The sequence below is a fragment of the Periplaneta americana genome, chromosome 8 (assembly GCF_040183065.1).
Source record: "Periplaneta americana isolate PAMFEO1 chromosome 8, P.americana_PAMFEO1_priV1, whole genome shotgun sequence".
Lineage (NCBI taxonomy): Eukaryota > Metazoa > Arthropoda > Insecta > Blattodea > Blattidae > Periplaneta > Periplaneta americana.
In genome coordinates, this window is record NC_091124.1 from 1,013,619 (window position 1) to 1,040,516 (window position 26,898).

The 26,898-nt window shown below is 34.4% G+C and overlaps 1 protein-coding gene across 3 annotated transcripts in view; it reads right to left on the bottom strand.

The window, feature by feature from the left end:
- Nucleotides 1-26,898, bottom strand: part of LOC138704404 (peptide transporter family 1) — a 168,236-nt gene that overhangs the window by 56,364 nt on the left and 84,974 nt on the right. The window lies entirely within an intron of this gene.

Sequence of the window (26,898 nt, forward strand, 5' to 3'; positions counted from 1 at the left end):
AACAGCTGCTGTGCGCCGAGCCGTATGTGGACGAGCATTGTCATGGAGGAGCACAACACCTGCAGTAAGCATTCCACGTCTCTTGTTTTGAATGGCACGTCGCAATTTTCGCAGTGTTTCACAGTAACGGTCAGCATTCACTGTTTCACCTCTTGGAAGGAAGTGAATGAGCAGAATGCCCTTCCTGTCCCAGAACACCGTGCACATCACTTTCCGTACCGACAGCGTCTGACCGGAGATCCACTATGCCGCCAATGCATTGACTGCTGCTTGGTTTCCGGGGTGAAGTGCGAAATCCAAGTCTCATCGCCCGTGACGATCCTGTCGAGGAACTCGTCGCCATCATCGTGATACCGTTGCACAAATGTCAGTGCTGTTCCTAAACGTTGCATTTTATGTTCGGGTGTCAGGTTTTTCGGCACCCACTTTTTTTGAATAGCAGGTGCTTAGTGACAATCTCATGCAACAAGGATCGCGATATGTGCGGAAAATGGCTGCTCAGCTCCGTAATCGTGAAGCGACGGTTCTCCATGATGCACTGCCGCACCAGCTCAACATGATCATCACTGATGAGGGACGGTCGCCCACTGCGCTCTTCATCATGGACACTTTGACGACCTTCGGAAAACTGCCTACACCAGCGACGCACCATCTGCTTACTCATGATGTTCGGCCCATAGACCTGACAGAGCTGTCGATGAATTTCAATTGGCGCAATGCTTTGTGCATTAAAGAACTTTATCACCGACCGAACCTCGCAGGCGGCGGGAGAAGGAATAAGAGCTTCCATTTCGGACCACTGCTGCCACGCTACTGGCACCAGGCGGGACCTGTCTGGCTGGCATATGATTGATACGTCATAGATCTGTTACGCATGCGCAATTGACACGGCTAATTACGTTTACTTTCAAGGGGAAAAAATCGGGAAACTTACTTTCTGGATGCGCCTCGTACATCTCGGTAGAAATCCTTGTTGAGATTATGTAGACCAACACGAGCACTCTGTTTGAGTTCATAATATGGACCCAGATTTCGTCTCCTGTAGGCCTAACGACACGTGACAGAAACATGTCTCCTTGATTTGCATAACGCTCCAGGAGCTCCGAGCAAATGTTAAATCGTTTTATTATTGTGCTTACTATAGAAATGATTTCATTGCGCGTCATTTTTTCGAAATACGAATAGTTGAATATCGCGCTCACAATAATGAAAAATGAAGTCATGTTTATTTACGTAATATATGGCTTTTAATTTATATATATTTTTTATTTAAACAGTTTGCTGATGCTTTCCTCTGCGTCGACAATTGACTGCTTAAAAAGTTGCCTGTCGGTTGTTACATCAAGCACGCCAACTAACGGAACTAAATTCCCACGTACGCATAACGATCTGTTTGCAGAAACACTTGCACCTCGCATGACAACACGGTGCTGGCCGGGTGGAACTACGATCTACGAAAGACGTCACAAGGAACAAAAGAAGTATGACCTTTTTTTTAATTGGTTATTTTACGACGCTTTATCAACTGCTATGGTTATTATAGCGTCTGAATGAGATGAAGGTGATAATGCAAGCGAAACGACTCCAGGGTATGTAGACCTATGTATGTATGTATGTATGTATGTATGTATGTATGTATGTATGTATGTATGTATGTATGTATAGTAAGTTATTTTACGACGCTTTATCAACAGCTTAGGTTATTTAGCGTCTGAATGAGGTGAAGGTGGTAATGCCGGTGAAATGAATCCGGGGTCCAGAACCGAAAATTACCCAGCATTTGCTCATATTGAGTTGAGGGAAAACCCCTGAAAAACCTCAACCATGTAACTTGGCCTGACCGGGAATCGAACCCGGGTCACCTGGTTTCGCGGCCAGGCGCGCTAACCGTTACTCCACAGGTGTGGACTGTATGTATGTATGTATGTATGTATGTATGTATGTATGTATGTATGTATGTATGTATGTATGTATGTATGTAATTTCGTCCTAAGGATTATATAGGATGATGTTGGACACGTCAAAAGAAATTAAAACTATTATAGGTCTAAAACTAATTAGCAATACAATACTGATATATATATATGTGGTGTATAATATTGACATATGATTGAACACAACTAATACAATGATATTAATTTCGCAACTAAATTTATATAGAAGCAATGTCACATGAATAAATTAAGGCAAAAAAAAAATAAGAAAAAAAAAACTGACAAATTTTCACGCAATAAACCTAGAATTAAGTTACCCAGCATTATTTTGCTCTTAATGAGTTGACAGAAAACCACGGAGAAGGCACGTGTCTTTAATTAGCACCGATTTTTAAAGAAAAACTTTAAGTGGGCACCTATTCGGAAAAATGTCCGTCACCATTTCCGTAAGGCGGTACACTACGCTAATCTTCCTCCTTAGCGGGAGCTCGCCGATGCAATTCAATCCTCCTTTAGAAGGCCGATGGAACTCGCAGAACATTATAAGAAAAACAAATTAAGTTTGAATATCATCGTATATGTATTACATTCAAGATATTACTAGTGGATTGAGCAGCGAATGCTACATTTATTTTCTTACACTGGTTACGATATTCAAGAAAAGTTCAAGTTTTTTGTTTTATGATTATGCTAAGTTTCACTATTCTTATAAAGAAATGACTACGATTATTGAAACAAATTAAACAAAGGTTTTTTGAGAGCTTACCTTTAACGATTAATTCATACACATAACCATTCAAACAACGTTCCATGCAATAGAGATTCTACGAATTCCCTGCCACCTTTCTCACACTCTTAGCCTATGCTGGCTATTCTTACAATTAGGCCTAGTTCAAATACTACACGCAAAGTTTCAAGGAAAAGACTCGCCAAATAACTTCAGAGAAAGGAAGAAAATGTATTCTAATGTAATGAATATTTCGTTGGAACTTTAGCTTTGCACTGCATTTCTCAGGAAAGAGATTATTTTGTTTCACTTTTATCACAGATATTTAGGCAAGTTATAATCTAGGTCCACGTACTTATCTTGACTGCAAGCTAATAAGATTCTGAACCGAAAATCTTGTTCCCACGCTTCCTATTATGCTCTAAAATGTTTGTTTGAACTAAAACCTTTCACTGCCACCATTTCATTATACAGATTGACTTAAAAAATAACATGGTTGAGATAAACATGCCTCTCGCCTCGATTGATTGTTACGTGTGCGAACAAATGAGAAACGAAATGACTAACGCAAGGCGATGGATAGAGGACGCGCTCTGGTGCGGAACCGTCGAGTTTCTACAGAACCAGGTCAAGGACCTCAATATTCTGCATTCTTCAAGCTTATGCTTAATATCGCCACTCGATGACATTTGGCACTGCCACGCCTGCTAGGCCTCTTTATCTTCCGGAGTCCGAGGTTCATTATTTATACAGACCATTCAGAGAAAATAAGATCAACATAATTGTAATTCTTTATTTAACGTCGCTTTTAATTACAGAAGCTAATCAGAGACGTTAAGATGATGATTGTAGTTATATAATTCTTTATTTAACGTCTGTCTTTTTTTTTCAGCAGATGGAATATTTTGCAGATATAAAGACTGTTAAGTAAAACATATGTAACATTGATCTCCTATTAAAATAAATGAAAATAATTTATGTAAAGATTAATTTTTGGCCCTGCAGATTATATCTGTTATGCTAACAATAATAATTATGAACTTTGGCGTAGCTCAGTGGTTAGAGCACTTGGTACGTAGAACCAAGGACTGGGTTCGATCCCCGACGTCGGAGCGAATTTTTCTCCTCTAACAATCATTGAAAATAATTATTAACTTGTCTCATGCAGTGATACAGTAAAATAATCTAAGAATTTATATAAATAGAAAGTTAAGCTGAGATACGCAAATCACAAATGTAAAATAATTTTTATAAAAATTCACACACTAAAAATAATCAAAAATTTCCTTCCGTTGCACTTAAGAAGAATCTATTAAATAAATCGAAATATCTCGCTTATTATTGAGTTTTGTAAAAAATGTTACATAACAAACGTTTCTTTCAAAATGATTTCCGATAAGTTTTACTCTTCGCAAAATTTTTATGGGACTGATATTTAATGAGATAAATGAGTTTTAAAATTAAAATAACTGCCATATAAGGCAGTGCAATGAAATAAGAAAAAATGACTTCGTCTATAAGGGACCTTGGACAACAACAATCGAAAGATATTAAACACAGCCTACAGAGAATGTTTCTGTGTTGTTGTATGAAGTAATATCGGATGCTAAATTAACCGATTTGTATAATTAATTATTATTTCACCATTGGAAAGTGTAGTTTCTCTAGATGGACATAATGCTATAATGTTATTACAGTAACTTCTGAGTGAATCGATGACAGGTAAGATTAAAATAGCTTTTTATGCACAAACAACTTCATAGTCTATTCTGTGTATTCCTTTCCTGTATTTCTTAAAATAATGTTTATTTCAGAGAATTTACGAACCACAAGAGTGTATTGATTTAGTATGCAGTAATAATACGTTAGCTTAGCATTCCATTATTTTATAATCCAAATTTTAACTGTGCTCAATTGAATCGAGTTAAAATACATAAAATACATATGAATTAAATGCAATGCAAAAAAATTGGGTAATGAGCCAAGCAGATTATGTTGCGCTGTTGTAAAATAAAATTTGTCCTCGTGAGATTCAAGAGCTCCCATAACAAATTAAAAACTTACTTATCGGTGTACATCCGTTATCAACACATTTTTTATATAATATAATATAATATAATATAATATAATATAATATAATATAATATAATATAATATAATATAATATAATATAATGTAATTTAATTTAAGTTATTTACGTTATTTGAAGGGTTCAGAACCATAGTGGGCCAAGCGCCATTTGCTGAATACGTAGAAAACAAGAGTTAAAATTAAGTTATCATCATAATTCAATGGAAACATATAACAAGTAAAATAAAATATACACATTAAATCTAAATGATTTCAATGTTCATTAAACTATGGTTGCATGTAATAACAATTAAGAAACAGGTTAAAGGAATTGTCATTGCACCAAATGAGTGTCTCTGGACCAAAATGATCGCATTTTAATTATTTGGATGCAATTTAAATTAAGTAACATATTAAACGATTTATCCTTCTATCAAACACGAATATTCCCTGGATCAAATGTCCTATTTTAATTATATAATTACTTTATATTTATTTCTAACGGGTGCAGCGGAGCGCACGGGTACGGCTAGTAAATAAATAAAATAAACGAAATAATTAAATAAGTAAATAAATAAATGACGCAATAAATAAGTTAATAATTAAAATAAACAAGTAAATAAATAAATGAACAAAGAGACAAATAAATAAATAAAATAAACGAAATAATTGAATAAATAAATAAATAAATAAACAGATACATAAATAAAATAATAATACCGTGCGTTCGGTGCAATAAATAGGCAACTAATTGTTTCTTATAGCCAAATTATGTGTGCCCTATTAATTTGGTACAGTGCAGAGAAATGGCAGTGGACAGGTTTGGCCACAACTCCAAATGACACGATTAAGAATATCTGAAAGTAACTCAATGAAAAAAAAAAAAGTTGACGACCGGTGCACGCTTCGCTGCACAAATCCGGTCAGAACGCCGCTGGTATCGCATTCCACCGAACAACCCACACTTCCGTTAGGAATAATTGGACCTGAATTATTACGAAAAGAAGTTACCCCCCCCCCCACCATGCAACGCATGCGTAACACTTAGCGATTATCACACGTTTCGAAACCAGCTATTACGCTTAAAACACGGTTCAATTTTTCTTTCAATGCATTTAATTGTGCATGCTTTTTTTTTTCATAAAAATGAGAGCACATGCGGCAATTGAAAGCTACCCATCGCCGGTGGGTATTTTGTACGTTATTTCGTTCAACAGTAGCATGTAGCGAGCAGCTGATTATTCTAGGTGACCTTGAATAAAATAAAAATTCTTCTGTTTTGTGATGGCGGACATCTTAAGCTGAAAATGGCGGTAAGTACGATTAGCTTTATAGAAGATTATCCAAATACGAGTACCTATGAGTGTTGAACCACAATTTTGAGAATCAAGTAGGCCTAAGCATTGGATTGATATTTAATATTTACTAATTAATACACAGGGTGATTCACGACGATTTACCATCACTTACGGACTTTATTTCCGAAGACACTCTGAGCAAATAATGTCATATAAATATGTGTTCTAATCTCAATATTTTCAAAGTTACATTAATTTGGAGTTGTTAGTAAAATACTTTTTTTCTTCAGATTTAAGGGTAAAAAATATTACAAATAGAGAAAAAACTATTCAGAAGTATCATTTCTTTAATTGGTTAGTGTTCTGAAGCTAAAAATGTGTTGTTAATTGCTTTGTATAGATTTCATTTTTCAATTTTTAACTAAAAATTACACCATTCTTAGGCACTTATCACAAAAATTGTTACAAATTATAGGACTTTAGGAACTTGATTCTTTACAGTTTAATTATGCATCCTAATGTACAGTCTTAAAAAATTTACAAGAGTGGCGTGATTTGTAACAATAGTGATAAATGCGTAAGAAAATGTACGCACGATCTCGCACAATAGTAATATGCGTTACAAGAGCGGTATGTTGACGTTTTCATGGTCGAGGAAAAGATTAAAAAAGCTCAACTGGTATGTTGACGTTTTCATGGTCGAGGAAAAGATTAAAAAATCTCAACTACGTTTCGCTTTTTCAATCTTTTCCTCGACCATGAAAACGTCAACATACCGCTCTTGTAACGTATATTACTATTGTTTGGCGATGGTGGACCTTTAAGCTGAAAATGGCGGCAAGTACGATTAACTTTATTGCAGATCATCGCAAATACGAGTGCCTATTGAGTATTGAATCACAATTTTGAGAATCAAGTAGGCCTAAGCATTGGATTGATATTTAATATTTATTAATTCATATACAGGGTGATTCACGACGATTTACCGCCACTTACGGAGCTTATTTCCGACGACATTCTAAGCACAAAATGTCATATAAACATGTGTTCTACTCTAAATATTTTCAAAGTTACATTAATTTGAAGTTGTTAGTAAAATACTTTTTTTCTTTAGTTTTAAGGATAAAAAATATTACAAATAGAGAAAAAAAACTATTCAGAAGTGTCATTTCTTTAATTGGCTAGTGTTCTTAAGCAGAAATGTGTTGTTAATTGCTTTATACAGATTTTGTTTTTCAATTTTTAAATAAAAATGACATCATTCTTATGTTTTTACTACAAAAATTGTTACAAATCATACGACTTTAGGAACTTGATTCTTTACAGTTTAATTATGCATCCTAATGTACAGTCTTAAAGAATTTACAAGAGTGGCGTGATTTGTAACAATTGTTGTGGTAAATGCGTATGAAAATGTAATTTTGTACTTAAAAATCTTAAAAAAAAAAAATTCTGTACGAAGCAACTATGGAATTCACAACACATTTTTAGTTTCAAAATACTAGCTAATTTACCCTTAAAACTCAAGAATAATGGTATTTTACAAATAACTTCAAATTAGTGTAATTCTGAAAATATTGAGATTAGGACAAATGTTTATATGACTTTTTTGCTAGGAACGTCTTCAGAAATAAGCTCCGTAAGGGACGGAAAATGCTCGTGAATCACCCTGTATATACGTAGTGAAGATGTCGTTCAACACGACACACCATGTAGACACAAAATCTGCATGCACCTTAACTGAACTTCCCTTTTCAACTTGATTCTTTCAATATTATCTCCAAATTGCATGCATAAAAGCATGGAAAATTGAACCGTGTAGATGCACCTTATGTCCATTATCCGGCAATTTTTCATTTCGAAGTAAACCTTTGAAGTGTTACATCGAGTGTGATATCTTTCCCTTAAGATGTTTGCTTCGTTACTTCTATTGCGATATCTCTCCTTTTGATGTCACCAGTGACGTAATAATTAGAAATTCAGCTCACGATGTATTAACGTTATTTACAGTATCTATTTTAATGCATGTAGAGAATCGCCAGCATTTGGTGACTCCTAACGCAGCATTTCAGTTTGTATCGATTACAGATTAAAGCGAAAAACAATTCGGACACTGAAAATGTTACGTCATTACAATTATGAGAATTTAAATAGGTATAGTGTTATAATTATACAGTCTTATTTAATATTTTCATAATGAAATATATTATGCAGCTATTATTGTTTTTACTATATTATTATTATTATTATTATTATTATTATTATTATTATTTGATTATGTCTCGTGACCAGAATATTGTACGAAATGGAAATATAAAAATTGGATATTTATCCTTTGAAGAGGTGGAGAAGTTCAAATATCTTGGAGCAACAGTAACAAATATAAATGACACTCGGGGGGAAATAAACACAGAATAAATATGGGAAATGCGTGTTATTATTCGGTTGAGAAGCTTTTGTCATCCAGTCTGATCTCAAAAAATCTCAAAGTTAGAATTTATAAAACAGTTATATTACCGGTTGTTCTGTATGGTTGTGAAACTTGGACTCTCACTCTGAGAGAGGAACATAGGTTAAGGGTGTTTGAGAATAAGGTGCTTAGGAAAATATTTGGGGCTAAGAGGGATGAAGTTACAGGAGAACGGAGAAAGTTACACATTGCAGAACTTCACGCATTGTATTCTTCACCTGACATAATTAGGAACATTAAATCCAGACGTTTGAGATGGGCAGGGCATGTAGCACGTATGGGCGTATCCAGAAATGCATATAGAGTGTTAGTTGGGAGGCCGGAGAGAAAAATACCTTTGGGGAGGCCAAGACGTAGATGGGAAGATAATATTAGAATGTATTTGAGGGAGGTGGAATATGATGATTGAGACTGGATTAATCTTGCTCAGGATAGGGACCAATGGCGGGCTTATGTGAGGGCGGTAATGAACCTCCGGGTTCCTTAAAAGCCAGTAAGTAAGTAAGTATTATTATTACAAGATTATTATTATTATTATTATTATTATTATTATTATTATTATTATTATTAATATTAAACATGACTGACAATGACTGTCATGTACAAAATGGAAAGTTAGAATCTGAGAAATATAAGTAGATAAGTAAATAAAAAATGAATAAATAAATAAATACAAAATCTTAACGAGGACCTTGAATCCATATCTGCATGGGCCAGAAAGTTTGGTTTGACTCTCAATGCAAGAAAATCACGAGCAATCCTAGTGGGACATCAACGTCTACTATGCAACATTACTCCTGCTCTTCCAGTCAAGTTGAACGACACAATAATCCCTTTTGCTTCCTGTGTTAAAAACATTGGAGTTTACTTTGATACGCATTTAAACTGGAATGACCAAGTAACCCATACTACCAAAAAAGTGCTTTCCATACTACATTCCTTAAACAGCATTCGAAAATTCCTCCCGCTATCACTCAAGAAAATTCTAGTGGAAACACTAGTAATGCCCCACTTCGATTATTGTGGTTCTCTACTGACCGACCTCAATGTCAACCAGTCGCAAAGATTACAACGTGTTCATAATTCTTGTGTTCGCTTCGTCTGCGATGTCCGTCGCGCTGACCACATCACCCCATCCTTCCAAACTCTAAACTGGCTACGGCTTAACGAACGTAGAAATGTTCATTCTCTTGTTCTCCTTTTCCAAGTCCTTCACACCTCTACACCTACCAACCTTGCCTCCCGTTTCAGTTACCTGTCATCATATCATAATCTCTTAACACGCACGCAAAATAGCCGCATATTAGCCATACCAACACATAAGACATCATCGTATTCATCATCATACACAATCTCGCTCTCGCGCTTGTGGAATACCTTACCCAGTGACATCAGAGACTGTCGGAATTTAGTAGCGTTCAAAAGCAAGCTTATTAAGCATTTCCTTACTGCGTAGAGTAGGTTTAATTTTTACTTAGTTAATAAAAAAAATTTTCTCTCTTCTTAATTTTTACAATGAACTGTCTAGCTTTTATTGGTCTGTTAATCTTTTAGTGCTTTGATTTTTATTGTATTTGTAAATCCAATATTAATTGTAATTATAATTGTAATTGTATTCGTAATATTGTAGTTGTAATCCCCTTGTAGAGGGGAAGAGAAGGCCTGATGGACTTATCTCTACCAGGTTAAATAAATAAATAAATAAATAAATAAATAAAATGTAAAAGAAATATGCCTAAATATGAAGATAAAATGTTTTAATGAAACTGTTAAAATTGCAATAATTAAGTAGTTTTTAGAGTAGAAACGTGAGATTAAATAATATAATATAGAGAAAGTCATTTTCGATAGAAATGGACATTTAAAGGATCTATGTAAGAATTTCTAGAAGAAACACAACGGATTATAATACGAGAAGGAAAAATGGCTTCAATAATACATATTATTGCAACTCAGCAATTAGAACGGTATGGCCATATGAAAAGAAAGATGAGTAAAAAAAGAAATGTGCTAGGATCAAAGGGATTTCAAGAATGGTGTGATGTAAGTGATTTGATGGCGCAGTATGGTTACGACACTGACAAATGAAGTGCAACAGAGCGTAAAGTGAGAGCAGAAACACACTGCTGAATAAATATTATTGTCTGTCTTCATTATTATAGAAGTGCTTTGTTCGTATCAATTACATTAGATAACAAAATTTATATATATTTTAAGATTTAACATTACGTTTGTTTCAAGAAGAGAATTAAAAACAGAAGAAAAATGACACAGGATATTTCAAGAACGAATCATTACAAGTAATCAGACGAAAATATACATTAACCAACAGTAAGAGAGAAAAAAAAAGACGAACAGGAAGATCTCAAACAATATTGTACGCGAACTCTTACAAGAACAGTATGATTATACACGTATAGCTAACACAGCCCTAACGGCAGCGATTTTCTTATGTTTCTTCTTGCAGTTACCAGGAAATGCTCGTACGGTATCATAGCAACCATATATTCGTCAGTAAGAAATTTAATGTGACTGAAGTTCAGCTGAAATTAATTACGCGTAATAGCACAGATTACAGGAGGTTATCAAATGAAGCTTTCACTACAGCGGCGTTATACGGTGTGTACTGTAATTCCATTTTAATTGACAGTGTGATTAAAATTCAAATCCATAATATATGCGTACTGCAATCTCAGTTAAGCAGTGTGTAATCGATCTTAACCAATACTTGATCATGTGTTTCAGAAAGTCCAAGTAGAATTTGCGGTGAATAAATTGACCCAACACTATTTCCATAATTCACCATTACTCTATTACCAGTACATCATCAAGAGAAAAATCATACACCTTATCAACGTCCCCATTAGACAAAATTAATGGAAACTACATGGCAAACGTTGTACAAGGCAAGTAACCAAGGAGATACCTGGAGCTGGCATCGACGTACAAATTAAATCCTCACCTGAAACGTCAACCATGAAACAATCTGTAATCTAAGTCCAGATATCCTGTGTAATCTATACTAATAATAAATCTGTAGCCGAAATTTTTCTGGTAATTTTCGCTTTTTCAAAAATAATTGGCGTTAACGTGTATAATTAACCATCCTGAAACCGAAAATCGCTTTTTTGAAATTTTTGTTTGTATGTCTGTCTGGATGTTTGTTACCTTTTCACGCGACAATGGTCGAACCGATTTATATGAAAATTGGAATATGAATTAAGTTCGCTGTAACTTAGATTTTAGGCTATATGACATTCAAAATACTTTATTTAAAAGGTGGATGATATGGGGGCTTGAATTAAATAAATCGAAATATCTCCCTTATTATTAATTTTCTTGAAAAATGTTATATAACAAAAGTTTCTTTAAAAATGATTTCCGATAAGTTGTATTCTATACAAAAGTTTGATAGGACTGATATTTAATGAGATAAATGAGTTTTAAAATTAAAATAACGCCATCTAAGTCGCTGTAATGAAATAAAAAAGTGACTTCGTCTATAAGGGGCCTTGGACGACAACAACAATCGAAAGCTATCAAACAAAGCCTACAGAGAATGTTTCTGTGTTTGTATGAAGTAATATCGGAAGCTAAATTAACCGATTTGTATAATTAATTATTATTATTATTTCACCATTGAAAGGTGTAGTTTCTCTGGATGGACATAATGCTATAATGTTATTACAGTAACTTCTGTGTGAATGCAGGACAGGTAAGATTAAAATAGCTTCTTATGCACAGAAAACTTGATAGGCTATTCTGTATATTCATTTCCTGTATTTCTTAAAATAATGTTTATGAACACATTCATTTTCATCTCAGAGAATTAACGATTGGTGTTAATATGTATAATTATTCATCCTGAGACCGAAAATCGCCTTTTTCAAATTTTTGATTGTATGTCTGTCTGTCTGTCTGTCTGTCTGGATGTTTGTTACCTTTTCACGCGATAATGGCTGAACGGATTTCGAAGAAAATTGGAATATAAATTAAGTTCATTGTAAGTTAGATTTAGGCTATATGGCATTCCAAATACTTTATTTAAAAGGGAGGTTATAAGAGGGCCTGAATTAAATAAACCAAACTATCTAGCTTATTATTGATTTTTGTGAAAAATGTTACATAACAAAAGTTTCTTTAAAAATGATTTCCGATACGTTTCATTCCAAGCAAAATTTTGATAGGACCAAATTGCACCAAAAACGGATGTTCTCTGAACAAAATAATCATATTTCAATTATTTACATGTAATAACAATTAAGAAACATGTTAAAGGAATTATCATTGCACTAAATGATTGCTCTCTGGACCAAAATGATCGCATTTTAATTATTTAAATACAATTTAAATTAAGTGACATATTAAACGATTTATCCTTCTATCAAACACGAATGTTCCCTAGACCAGATGTTCTATTTTAATTATGTAATTACTTTATATTTATTTCTAACAAGTGCAGCGGAGCGCACGGGTACGGCTAGTAACAGATATATTAACAGCCTCTTTGCAGCATACACAAGAAATTTCTGCGAAATCTGCCGCATTTCCTGAGTAACTGAACGCTTCAATTCTTCGGTATTAGAGAAACTTCCTTTTTCTTAGACAATCTCCCAGCCAGAAATCGTCCTTCTTCTGAGAATTATTTGCCACACTGCTCATTAATTTATCTTCAGCAACGTTTCTCTAACAACCTGTTCTGTATTCGAAATTTTCACTAATTTTCTGAACTTGTTGTAAAACCGTTGCAGCATTTACATCATGTTCTACGAATTCTAGTCTAACACAACGTTTTTGTGTCTGCCATGGAACCGGTTTCTTAAAAATTTTCCGACAAGTTTCCAGAATGAAGATACGATTATAAGCCCACTCCTCAGAACACATCTACACGTGCTGAAAGATTCTCTTTCTAACATATTTAACACCGAATAAGATTGATTAGCATGTGTCAAGACAATTTACCCTAAGGAATAAACGTGCGCAAAACAAATGCAGTAATCACGAAGGAATGGCTTGAATAGCCTTCATTTGTTCTATTGTGGAATATAGGCCTACACACGTTGTCAAAGCAACCGAAATGAAAAAAAAAAAAAATGAAAGTGGATATCGTGACGAGAAGCTGCATTGTTTTGTGTATGAAATAGTGTTTTTTTCAGTATTTACGTAATGTAATTTATTTTAACATAGCCTTAGTGATTTGTAAAATGTTCCACTATTGTAATAAATTTAAAAGTTACAAGATGTTAATGAAATGTAATAATGTATTCAATCATATAACGTGATGTGAAATTACAGAATTTGTGATGATGATGATTATAATAGTTCACGAATTTTAGGTTAGGATATCTGTTTTGACCAACCAATGGATGTCGCATTAGAAAAATTTCGAAAGGTTTGTCAGTAATCTTTTCCTTTTCTAATGGTAATTCAAAATTTGTAGTGATAATCTTCACTTATACACCCAATTTTCATTCATATCTTTAACTCAGGGATGCCGTTCTTACGTCACGAATTACTCGTCACACATCTGATTTGTCACACTTTAAATTTTCGTCACAGGATTATGTCATATAATACACTTTTGTTACAGACTGCATAGGCCTATCATATGACATACTTTTCTCACAGATTCTAATGTCACATAATACACTTCTGTCACAGGCTTCTATTATCACGTGATAGACTTGTCACGGATTGTGTGTTACATGACACACTTTTGTCATAGATTGTCTTACATGATATACTTTGTCACAGATTCTAATGTCACATGATACACATTTCTCAGGTTTGTATTATCACATGATACACTGGTCACGGATTGTATGTTACATGACACACTTTTGTCATGGATTGTCTTACATGATATACTTTAGTCACAGATTCTAATGCTACATGATACATTTCTGTCGCAGGTCTGTATTATCACATGATACACTTGTCACGGATTGTAAGTTACACGACAAACTTTTGTCATAGATTGTCTTACATGATATACTTTGTCACAGATTCTAATGTCACATGATACACTTTTCTCAGGTTTGTATTATCACATGATACACTGGTCACGGATTGTATGTTACATGACACACTTTTGTCATAGATTGTCTTACATGATATACTTTGTCACAGATTCTAATGTCACATGATACACTTCTGTAGCAGATTTGTATTATCACATGATACACTGGTCACGGATTGTATGTTACATGACACACTTTTGTCATAGATTGTCTTACATGATATACTTTGTCACAGATTCTAATGTCACATGATACACATTTCTCAGGTTTGTATTATCACATGATACACTGGTCACGGATTGTATGTTACATGACACACTTTTGTCATAGATTGTCTTACATGATATACTTTGTCACAGATTCTAATGTCACATGATACACATTTCACAGGTTTGTATTATCACATGATACACTGGTCACGGATTGTATGTTACATGACACACTTTTGTCATAGATTGTCTTACATGATATACTTTTGTCACAGATTCTAATGCCACATGATACACTTCTGTAGCAGATTTGTATTATCACATGATACACTGGTCACGGATTGTATGTTACATGACACACTTTTGTCATAGATTGTCTTACATGATATACTTTGTCACAGATTCTAATGTCACATGATACACATTTCTCAGGTTTGTATTATCACATGATACACTGGTCACGGATTGTATGTTACATGACACACTTTTGTCATAGATTGTCTTACATGATATACTTTGTCACAGATTCTAATGTCACATGATACACATTTCTCAGGTTTGTATTATCACATGATACACTGGTCACGGATTGTATGTTACATGACACACTTTTGTCATAGATTGTCTTACATGATATACTTTTGTCACAGATTCTAATGCCACATGATACACTTCTGTAGCAGATTTGTATTATCACATGATACACTGGTCACGGATTGTATGTTACATGACACACTTTTGTCATAGATTGTCTTACATGATATACTTTGTCACAGATTCTAATGCCACATGATACACTTCTGTAGCAGATTTGTATTATCACATGATACACTGGTCACGGATTGTATGTTACATGACACACTTTTGTCATAGATTGTCTTACATGATATACTTTGTCACAGATTCTAATGTCACATGATACACATTTCTCAGGTTTGTATTATCACATGATACACTGGTCACGGATTGTATGTTACATGACACACTTTTGTCATAGATTGTCTTACATGATATACTTTGTCACAGATTCTAATGTCACATGATACACATTTCTCAGATTTGTATTATCACATGATACACTGGTCACGGATTGTATGTTACATGACACACTTTTGTCATAGATTGTCTTACATGATATACTTTGTCACAGATTCTAATGTCACATGATACACATTTCTCAGGTTTGTATTATCACATGATACACTGGTCACGGATTGTATGTTACATGACACACTTTTGTCATAGATTGTCTTACATGATATACTTTGTCACAGATTCTAATGTCACATGATACACATTTCTCAGGTTTGTATTATCACATGATACACTGGTCACGGATTGTATGTTACATGACACACTTTTGTCATAGATTGTCTTACATGATATACTTTTGTCACAGATTCTAATGTCACATGATACACATTTCTCAGGTTTGTATTATCACATGATACACTGGTCACGGATTGTATGTTACATGACACACTTTTGTCATAGATTGTCTTACATGATATACTTTGTCACAGATTCTAATGTCACATGATACACATTTCTCAGATTTATATTATCACATGATACACTGGTCACGGATTGTATGTTACATGACACACTTTTGTCATAGATTGTCTTACATGATATACTTTGTCACAGATTCTAATGTCACATGATACACATTTCTCAGGTTTGTATTATCACATGATACACTGGTCACGGATTGTATGTTACATGACACACTTTTGTCATAGATTGTCTTACATGATATACTTTTGTCACAGATTCTAATGTCACATGATACACTTCTATGGCAGGTTTGTATTATCACATGATACACTTGTCACAGATTGTAGCTAGTATATCAGATGGCATATGATACACTTTCGTAACGCTTACATAGTTTGTATTTTTAAGATCGCAAAACACTGTTTGCCGACTTATTTAAATTATGGAAGGCAAAATTAGAATAACAAAACATAAACATGGTGTTGGTGAACTTATGTACAAAGGGTAAAATTTAATGAACATCGTGTACAAAGAACCGGTATTGCGTGGCGTTATGAACTACGTAATGAATATAGGTCTATGCTGGTTATTTCACATGACAAAAGAGTGCAGTTAAGGGCCATCGGAGTGTTTACAATCAGTGAGGATGGAGACAGTCATACATCATTCAGCAGCATGTCTCAGACTCAACTGAAGCAGGAATTCAACTTCCTAATAAGGAATCTGTTCAAAGAACTGCGAGGAAGACAAGTCTACCTCCTGCAACAAGAATGCTATACGAACTGGAAATTATTGCTGACAGATATACCAGAACTCTTAACGGCGAAATATGTATTTCTTGTGACAATTTAATATTGTGACGTATTGTTTTTGTATAACGAAAAGCTAATTTACACTGAAAAACAAATTTTTACTTTTTGTCTTGCTTCGAAATATGAATAGATGAATATTACTAAAATTACTAAAATCCAAATTGCCCCATCATGTACCATTTTCCGGGGAAAATGAATTGAAATTTTTTATGATAAAACTTATTTGTTTTTAATTTTTCACTGCTACTGATGAAATTACAACACATTAGGGATTCAAAATTCCTCACAACACTTGAAAAATATGTACTGGATACAAAAATGATGTTACATAGTTTAAAACACAACAACAATAAAAATATTTCATGCGTATAATGAGAAAAATCTCGGAATTTGAACTTACATTTAAAATAATTTTCTGGATGACTTCTGACTATAAATAGACCCGGGACTGTATTTTACAAGGAACCAACAATAGTCTGCAAGCATGCTGGATGATGATCTTCCTTTATATCGCCTTTTCATTTCAGATATTTCTTGATGAAACCTTTCACCATGCTCGTCGCTTACCGCTCCAAAGTTAGGAGGAAAGAAATCCAAATGAGAATGTAAAAAGTGTATTTTGAGAGACATATTACACTCTATTTTGTAATATGCACTTAACATCGTTTCCACAACAAGTTCTATGTAATTCTCAGCCCTAGAATTTCCAAGGAAATTGGAGCGAACATCTTTGAAAGGGCGCTATGCCATTCTTTCTGTAAGGGGAAAGTTCTTTCTCAAACAAAGGGTCAGCCGTAACTTTGTGAATTTGTGGACCGATGAAAATGCCCTCTTTTAATTTGCGTTCACTCAAACTGGTAAATTTTTCCTTTAAATACTGCAAACCACACCCTTGTTAGTTCATTGCATAGACTTGACTTTGAACTGTTATGAAATTTACTAGAAGGGACCAATATCTGTTTATTATTAGAAGTACAAAAGAACATCCCAACAACCATAAGAAACCGGAAATAAGCATTACCTTTTGTTTTGGTTTATACCCCAACCCGCGCCAGATGTTTCCTGGGGAGCGCTTATCGAAAAGCGAAATCATAGTGTATCTTAAAACCTTACGTAGTACGAAGAAAAGTTTATTTCAAGTTTATTTAAATTCAAATTCAAATATACAGAATAAAGAAATATAATTACAAAAACAAACAAAGAGAAATAGAAATAAAATAATACAAGCAATATAAAAAGAAGATACAGTAGTATTAACAAAATTTGAGACCGGATGAGCAGCGCTCGTGCTCGGTCGCAGTTCAGATATAATATTAAAATAAAAAAAAATAATAATAAAAATAAATAAGTAAAATAAAATAGGAACTAAAATATAATTACAGCGGCAATGGAATTATATAATATAATATTAACACTAGAGAAGAATAAATATCGAACGTGAAAAGTAGGACTAATATATATTTCAAAATTATAGAATACAAATATAATATAGCTTGATTAATTCATACACATATGCTATAAATTTATTTAATCAAATTGAAGATATTAACACGTTTCTAATTTTCTTGTTATATGTTAGTGGGTTACATGTTAGAAGTTCTGGGTGTAATTTAGTTAAAGCATTGTACAACCGAGGGCCAAAATTTATGCTATGCTTTAGACCAGCAGATGTGAGACATTTAGGTTCTACTAATGTTGAATTAATATTTCGTCTTGTGTCATAATTGTGTGTCTGTAATACAAACTTATTACGATTTTTATGATAAAATTTTAACAGCATATACTTATAAATTTGTTCAATATTAAATACATTAAATTCAGAATAAATTAATTTAGTCGAATAATCGAAACGTTTCTTCAAACAAATTTTAATTATTCGTTTTTGTAGTAAATTTAACGGACTAAGATTAATTTTTGTACTTCTACCCCATGCATTTTCGGATTCAGCGCACATCAGACCATAAGAGACACACTGTTATAAGTCGGAGCAAATTTTTTGTTGTTCAGTGTTGTAATGAGAAAGCACAGAGCTTTTAACTCATTCACTGAATCAGTTTACCTATCCACTCTTCACTCTTCACTCACTTATTAAGTAATATTTACCACCGAGCAAGAGTTCAAAGTCTGTGCTTTGGAGGACCCAATTACATTTCAAGGTTGGGTCTACAAATTCTGGGATATTAAATTGGATTGCAAGCAAAGTTTGTAAACATAGTTATTGTACCATTACATAATTATCCAGGCTTACAAGGCAGAAACGTGTGTACATTCACAAAAATCGAATTAACAAAATTTTAACTTCGAGTTTGCAATCACTAGGAGGTTTTTCCAGTGATTTTTGCCTGTAATCTATTTGTTCTCTGAGTGGGGAACGAACCCAAAGCAGGGAAATGCCCTCTCAATGCTCTTGGAGTAGCATGCATTTAGAAATATAGAAGGACGTAGGACTATAGATCGATTTTTCGCCCTAAGATACGACAATATAATTTATCATTATACAGGGTTGTTTCCGATCTCTGATAACGGATATCAATGACGTCATGTGCGTCAGGAATCACACCGACAGCTGAATTACAGCGAGAGGTGACAGACCAGTAGTGCGTGATTTCACAATCAGAGTGCACGGTGTATCACAGTAGCAATGCCCAAGAAAATCGAGCCTTTTTGGGAGGGGTACATAACAACCCTTTCCGATGCCAAGTACAGTTACGTGAAAATCACAGGAGCCTGCAAAAAACGTGGTTTCGTTATTTCCAAGAAAGGCACCTTGTGTGTACCTAATAAGACTGGCAAAGCTCGGATGGGATTAATTCCAGAGTGCAAAAAGCAAGCAAATCCACCCCCGTCACAAGTCAGAGGAAATTAAACACAGAATAAATGTCGGAAATGCCTGTTATTATTCGGTTGAGAAGCTCTTATCATCCAGTCTGCTGTAAAAAAATATGAAAGTTAGAATTTATAAAACAGTTATATTACCGGTTGTTCTTTATGGTTGTGAAACTTGGACTCTCACTTTGAGAGAGGAACAGAGGTTAAGGGTGTTTGAGAATAAGGTGCTTAGGAAAATATTTGGGGCTAAGAGGGATGAAGTTACAGGAGAATGGAGAAAGTTACACAACGTAGAACTGCACGCATTGTATTCTTCACCTGACATAATTAGGAACATTAAATCCAGACGTTTGAGATGGGCAGGGCATGTAGCAAGTATGGGCGAATCCAGAAATGCATAAGGAGTGTTAGTTGGGAGGCCGGAGGGAAAAAGACCTTTGGGGAGGCCGAGACGTAGGTGGGAAGATAATATTAAAATGGATTTGAGGGAGATGGGATATGATGGTAGAGACTGGATTAATCTTGCTCAGGATAGGGACCAATGGCGGGCTTATGTGAGGGCGGCAATGAACCTCCGGGTTCCTTAAAAGCCAGTAAGTAAGTAAGTAAGTAAGTATTCTTTCTTCGTATGAGCAAAGTTACCAAAGGCTCCCATGTTCACTGAAAGACTGAAAAATTCTCTACAAAAATTTAGTGTATTAATCAGTGCTTCAAACGCGCGTTCACAGCACCACTAACGAATCACTAGTGGCGTTGTTAAGTGGCCTCGTCTGGAGGGGTCCTTAATCCGTAATAAAATTAAGATTAATTAACACTGCTTGTTGACTTCACCCTATTATGACGCGGTTACTAGGCAACGCTAAACGTGACATAACATGTTTCATAACCTGGTGCTAAGTAAAAATACGTATCAACGAGTTATTTAATGTACAGTGATACAGCATATTAAATAAGCGGCACTTTAAATTTTAAAGTGTTGGGCAATAGCCTGCATTACACAAGAAAGTGAATGAATATATCTCCAGTAAGTCACTGGCATTTCTGGGAAAGGATATTTAACGAGTTAAAATAGTGCTAAATGCAACAGGTTTCTTCATTCAACTATCTCAGAAACATTAAAAATTTAAATATTGATCAAATAGAACAGAAAATACATAAATATAATTTGTAAATGGTACAATATGAAGACATTTTGGAAAAGAAGTTGAGTAAGACCCAAATTGCTACAAAATATAACAGAAACTTTTGAAATTTGGAAGCGAAACATGGAGATAAAAAGGAAGTGAAAAAACAAAACACAACCAAAATGAAATATTTAGGATTGTCATTTGGATTAACACTACTAAGATTTATTTCAAATCATCAGTCCTCAAGTAAGGTTGACCACTGGGATCCGAATTAAGAAACATAAAAGATAAAGGGAAATGAAACGAGCAAAATAATGATTCGATTTGTACATTAAAACAAAAATTTACGTGTTGACATATAGATGATGGTGTATAATTTGAAGAGAGGCCTTCAGAATTTCCATTACGATCTTCTGAACCTCATAAAAGGGAATTTTATAGGATTTAAGGATATTACATGTAAATTTTGGTAAACAACCCCTCGCTCCAAATAGTAAACCTGTAACATCCCAGTTGTAAAGCGAAATGCCATATTTTTCACTGAGGTATGGAAGACAAGGTACATATTTAGCTCGCTTGTCATCATTTATCTGCAGTGCTTGATTCGTGTCTCGTTCAAAGCAAATCGTAGGGTCGAAGACCATCGCTTTCTGGGTTCTTCTATTGATGGCAATTATATAGACTCTTCTATGAGAATCATCTTCAGACACACAATGAATCTCCTCATGTACTTCCCATCCTCTGTTTCTTAGCAGGTTGGCAATTGCTGTACGGGCACGATGGTCAAAGAAATGAAATAATAAACATTGAAATTAAAAGTGAAATATAGCTTCAAAAATCGATGATAATAAGAGATAAAAAAAATGGAAACCACATGTAGAAAAGATAAAAAACTCGACTTTCAAATACAGCAATGTCATATAAGCCAAGAAAAGACACAAGAATCCAAGGAAGGTCACTGAAAAAAGGAAGAATAAGAAGAAAAAGTCTTGTTTCATATTTATACTGCATAAATGTACAATTTTTTTTCTGTTTATTTTTCACTTTTCAGCGATTCAAAACCAACAATTAAATAGCGATGAAAAACGAAAATATACAAGTGTAAGTATTTTGGAGGGAATTCAGTACTCGATCCGGAGATCTTTGTCGCCAAGGTATGTCCATAAATCTTGAAATCAGTCGATCAGGGAACGTGATTCTGAGGTTAGTCGAGCTTTCTGCTGCGGTATGCGCCGTGGCACCATCTTGTTCAAAGAGAGGATTATTTACCCCAAGTCTGGGTAGTTCTTCTAGGAGTCGATCTCGCAATATTCAACGCTAGAGGCTGTCTCACTGCTGAACAAAACCGACCCGACTTCTTGCCATGACAGTTTGCATCGTTCAGCGTTCACAAACGGAATACTGCCACAAAATAATGATTGAGTAACACTGCCTTGAACACGAAAATTGCTAACCCATTTTAAAATCGTATCTCGTTTGGGTAGACTATTCTTTTATGTATTAGAACTCGAAATTTAGTTATGAAATTTCTGTGCTTGTACAATGCTCCCTGTTTAAGGGGTTAGGTACAGCTTAAAGAAATAAAATTTTGGAAATATTCAACATTTTTTTCCTCCATTACTGTATCTCGTCCAATAATGAAAATTAGTATGTGTAAAACCCTGTCCTTCTGCTATATGATAAACATATTTTTACGATTAAAAAAATATTTATATCTTTTTTAAAATTCAAAGTTCACTGTGCAGTGATAAAGCGTTTCCCTCATAACTCAAAAAATATCCAACATTCTGTGATGAAATTTTTTGTATGTATTTATGCATGTCATATCTACAATATGATGCAAAATCACTTCTCTACCTTTGATAGATTGTCTGATAAATAAATTCATTTTCAAAAATGTTTTTTTTTTATTCTAGTAGGTTATTTTACGACGCTTTATCAACAGTTTAGGTTATTTAGCGTCTGAATGAGGTGAATGTGATAATGCGGTGAAACGAATCCGGGGTACAACACCGAAAGTTACCCAGCATTTGCTCATATTGGATTGAGGGAAAACCCCGGAAAAAACCTCAACCAGGTAACTTGCCCCGACCGGGAATCGAACCCTGGCCACCTGGTTTCGCGGCCAGACGCGCTAACCGTTACTCCACAGGTGTGGACTTCAAAAATGGTCAAATATCTAACACAAAATAAAAAAAAAAATATTGTTTTTTTAAGGAATGTAGTTGAAAGAGCATGATATTGTAAACATGAGTTTCAGGAATAAAATAAAAGAGAGAGAACATGAAAAAGTTAACAAGTTTATGAGTTATGAGGGAAACGCTTCATCACTGCACAGTGAACTTTGAATTTTGAAAAAAAAAAAAATGTAAGTATTTTTTTAAATCGTAAAAATATTTTTTTCATATAGCAGAAGGACAGTGTTTTACACATACCAATTTTCATTATCGTACAAGATACAGTAATGGAGGAAAAAAATGTTGAATATTTCCAAAAATTTTACTTCTGTAAGCTGTACTTAACCCCTTAAAAATAGTCTCCACAGAAAATGCCTACTGATTTACTGAAAAATATCCCATAGTTCTTCAAATTGCAAAACACAGAAAATTAATTCGTAACAATATGATATTCGCCGATTGTTGCGTTGACATTCCACAGCCTACTAATATCCATCCGTCCCCAGTGGCCAGTCCTGTACGTCAGCATTCATTATCTGCATTTATATTTCCCGCGTCCGAACCAATAAATTATCTAGATGCGTAAATCATCAATCTTGGCTCTGCGGTTAAGCGAAACAAGAAGAATATAAAAATGTCAGTACAACCTGTATCTACCAGTGTACAAAGAGGCACGCGAGCAAACCTTGAACTAGAATCCTGAGCAGGCACGCCTTCTCGATCAGTGCGGACTGCTTCAGAAACCTGTAAGTGTAGCCTATCCCAGGTGACAATCTAACGTAGCTTCAGATACAATACAGTTGCCCCAGAAGAAAACTATGACCACAAGTCTAAGACTGGGAAGACATGTTTCAATCATCATTCTTGTATAGTGGTAACTATGGCAAATTTCCTTGGTGGTAACCGACTTAGCCGCTTGATCCGAGGTTCGGGGTTCCAATCCCGGTCAAGGACGATAAAATCCTCAGAAGAAACAAAGCATCTTCTGTGTCTGCAATAACCAGTCTGAAATTTTAAGTATAAACGTAAAAACTTACAAATTCTTAGCTTGTACGAATAATTTTTACAATATGAAATCGATCAGTAAAAAACCTCGCATTTTTTATACTCTAATTTTTTCCCTATTTATACAAGATGCTGAGGAGAGTGCATTTTCAAAAATATACTATCGAAAGTCAAACGGTTTTCGTACTATTGAGCGACAAATTTAGCGTATTTTATAAAAACAAGCCTCTTTCAGCGCTCAGAACTCTGGAACCATTTACTGCAGAACATTGAACGGGAGCTTATTTTGAAGCTGACATTTGGTAGGTTATGTTAAGAAGTAATCCTTATTTTTATTGTACACAGAGAGACAGATAATCTAATTTTACTTGCTTTTAGGCTTTTTGGCCATTTGTAAAAATGTAAAAAAATATTGAGAAAAAACCTTGCATTATTAAGAGGGATTCGGCATTGTTTGCTTAGGGGCTCGGCAATAAGTTTCGAGGATATTAAATAAATTATTTTCACACGCCTACACTTGAACGGCGCCGTACCGCACGCACTGGCCGAGAAATGAAGATAAGCGAGCGTTGGGCGTCATTTTACTCCTGTGTTTATGAAAACTTGTGATAAAGCTAGCCCAGCTATGCGCTACTAGACGAAACATCACGTGTTTGTCTCCTGGCCTTGCTTGTCTCGGCTAGCTCCCGCCTCACAATCAGCTGGTTAGTTCACGCGCGTACTATTTATTTTCTTTATTTGATATTTTCAATACTTTCTTATCAACGTACCATCAGTAAAAATTATGTTTATTTGTACTTTCAATGCGGAATCTAACCATATATTTTAAAAATATTTTTTCGTGGGCAAAGGAGCCTTAATGAAGAAAAATCTAAATTTCTCCAATTCCATAAAAAGTAAGAAAAACTGTTTACATGTCAATATAAACTTTAATTTCTCAGCATCAAAATAAACCATGATTTTGATCATTGGGTGAAAGGGTTTCGGAGCCACAACAGTTTAAGGTTGCTAATTTTATGAAAATACGATAAATTTAAATATTTTAAATTTAAACACTATGAAGTTCTGTTACCTCAAACTTTGCACAAAGCATTATATCACAGTTGTCTACGGACAGAAAAAGTTTCATTGTATTTAAAAATTGCAAGCTCAATGTTCTCTATATTTCGGTCGATTTGAGATGGAATAGCCCAATATCACGTCAAAGCGTATATAAACATAACGAAAAAAAAAAAAAAAAGAATATCGAATTATACACAATATACAGGCGGCCATGCACCGCCAGGAGATATAAAGGACATTTTCGTTCTTCTTTTGTTTTTGTAATTATTCTGCGATTGTTTACTGTTTATGTTCGCGTTTTCCGGTATCGAGGTCAACTTGAAACGTACGATTTCTTTCAGGAAGAAAATAAGCAGTAAATATTAACGAAATACACTACGCAATACAATTTATTAATGCGAAACTTCATCCTGTAAACGAAAACGTAAACATTACTCTAAGCCTAAGGCCTACTTTAACTGGAACTATTGGAGAGGAAAACATGTGGCTATGCATGGCCTCCTGCGTTGTGTTTATGTTTTGTTGAAGCTTCTCTAACCGTTTTGTATTTCACTGATTAATTTATTGATTTAAAGTGTACCAAATTGATATTTAAATTAGCTTTCATGCTGTTATTTGAAAGAGAACACAACTTAATAGTAAAATTTGAGATATTTTAAGCATTTTTAATTCTATAGAAAAAAAATTGCAGGGTATTCGTAGAATTCCTATAATTATGTGGAGCATTCATTGGTCGTGTGTTTTCAGATAATTGTAGGTCACCGCTTGGGGAGAATCATCTCAGTATAATCATAAAACAAAGAACTTGAACTTTTATTCAATGTCGTAACCAGTGCAAGGAAATAAATACAACATTCGCTGTTGAAGTCACTAGTAATATCTTGAATGTAATACATACAGTTTGGGTTTGGATAATATTAATTTATTATTATAAAGCTATTATGAAAAAATTTCTTGCTGGTTATATTATGATTAAAAGATGGGAGTTTCCATATATGACAATCAACAATGCATAATCTGAAAGGACAAATGAAAACCGTAGATGATTAAAATGGCTACTACAAATCAACAGCGGGCACAATGTGTTCTTTGGTATGCTAAATTTGAGACTGTTAAAATAGTTCAAAGGGAATTTCGACGTGAGTATGGTGTGCGTAATGTATCTAAATAGGATTCCATAATGTTGTGGTATCGAACATTTGTAGAAACAGGTTCCGTGTTAAAAAACATGCAGGAGATCGCAGGCGAAACCCAGTACAAGAAGAAGCTATCTCTTGGCTTGGCCCCCAAATTCCCCAGATCTAACCCCTCCTGACTTCTTCGTGTAGGGTTTTCTTAAAGACATTGTCTATTCACAGAAACCCAGGAACATTGATGATCCGAGAGTAAAAATTACTCAAGCTTTTCAACAAATCACCCCTCTTTTGTTACAACGGACATGGGCTGAATTGCATCACCGTTATGAGTTGTGCAGGGTGCGCAATGGGGGTCATGTTGAGCTCTGAGGAATCTCCCATCTTTCAGTGTTGTATGCACAAAGTTTCAACAAATAAAGTTCAGTAGTAAATGTTTTACTGTGTTTTTATTTTATCCACACACAAACGGATCATCCTGTATAATGTACAATGATATTCAAATTTCATTTGTTTTTATAATAATGA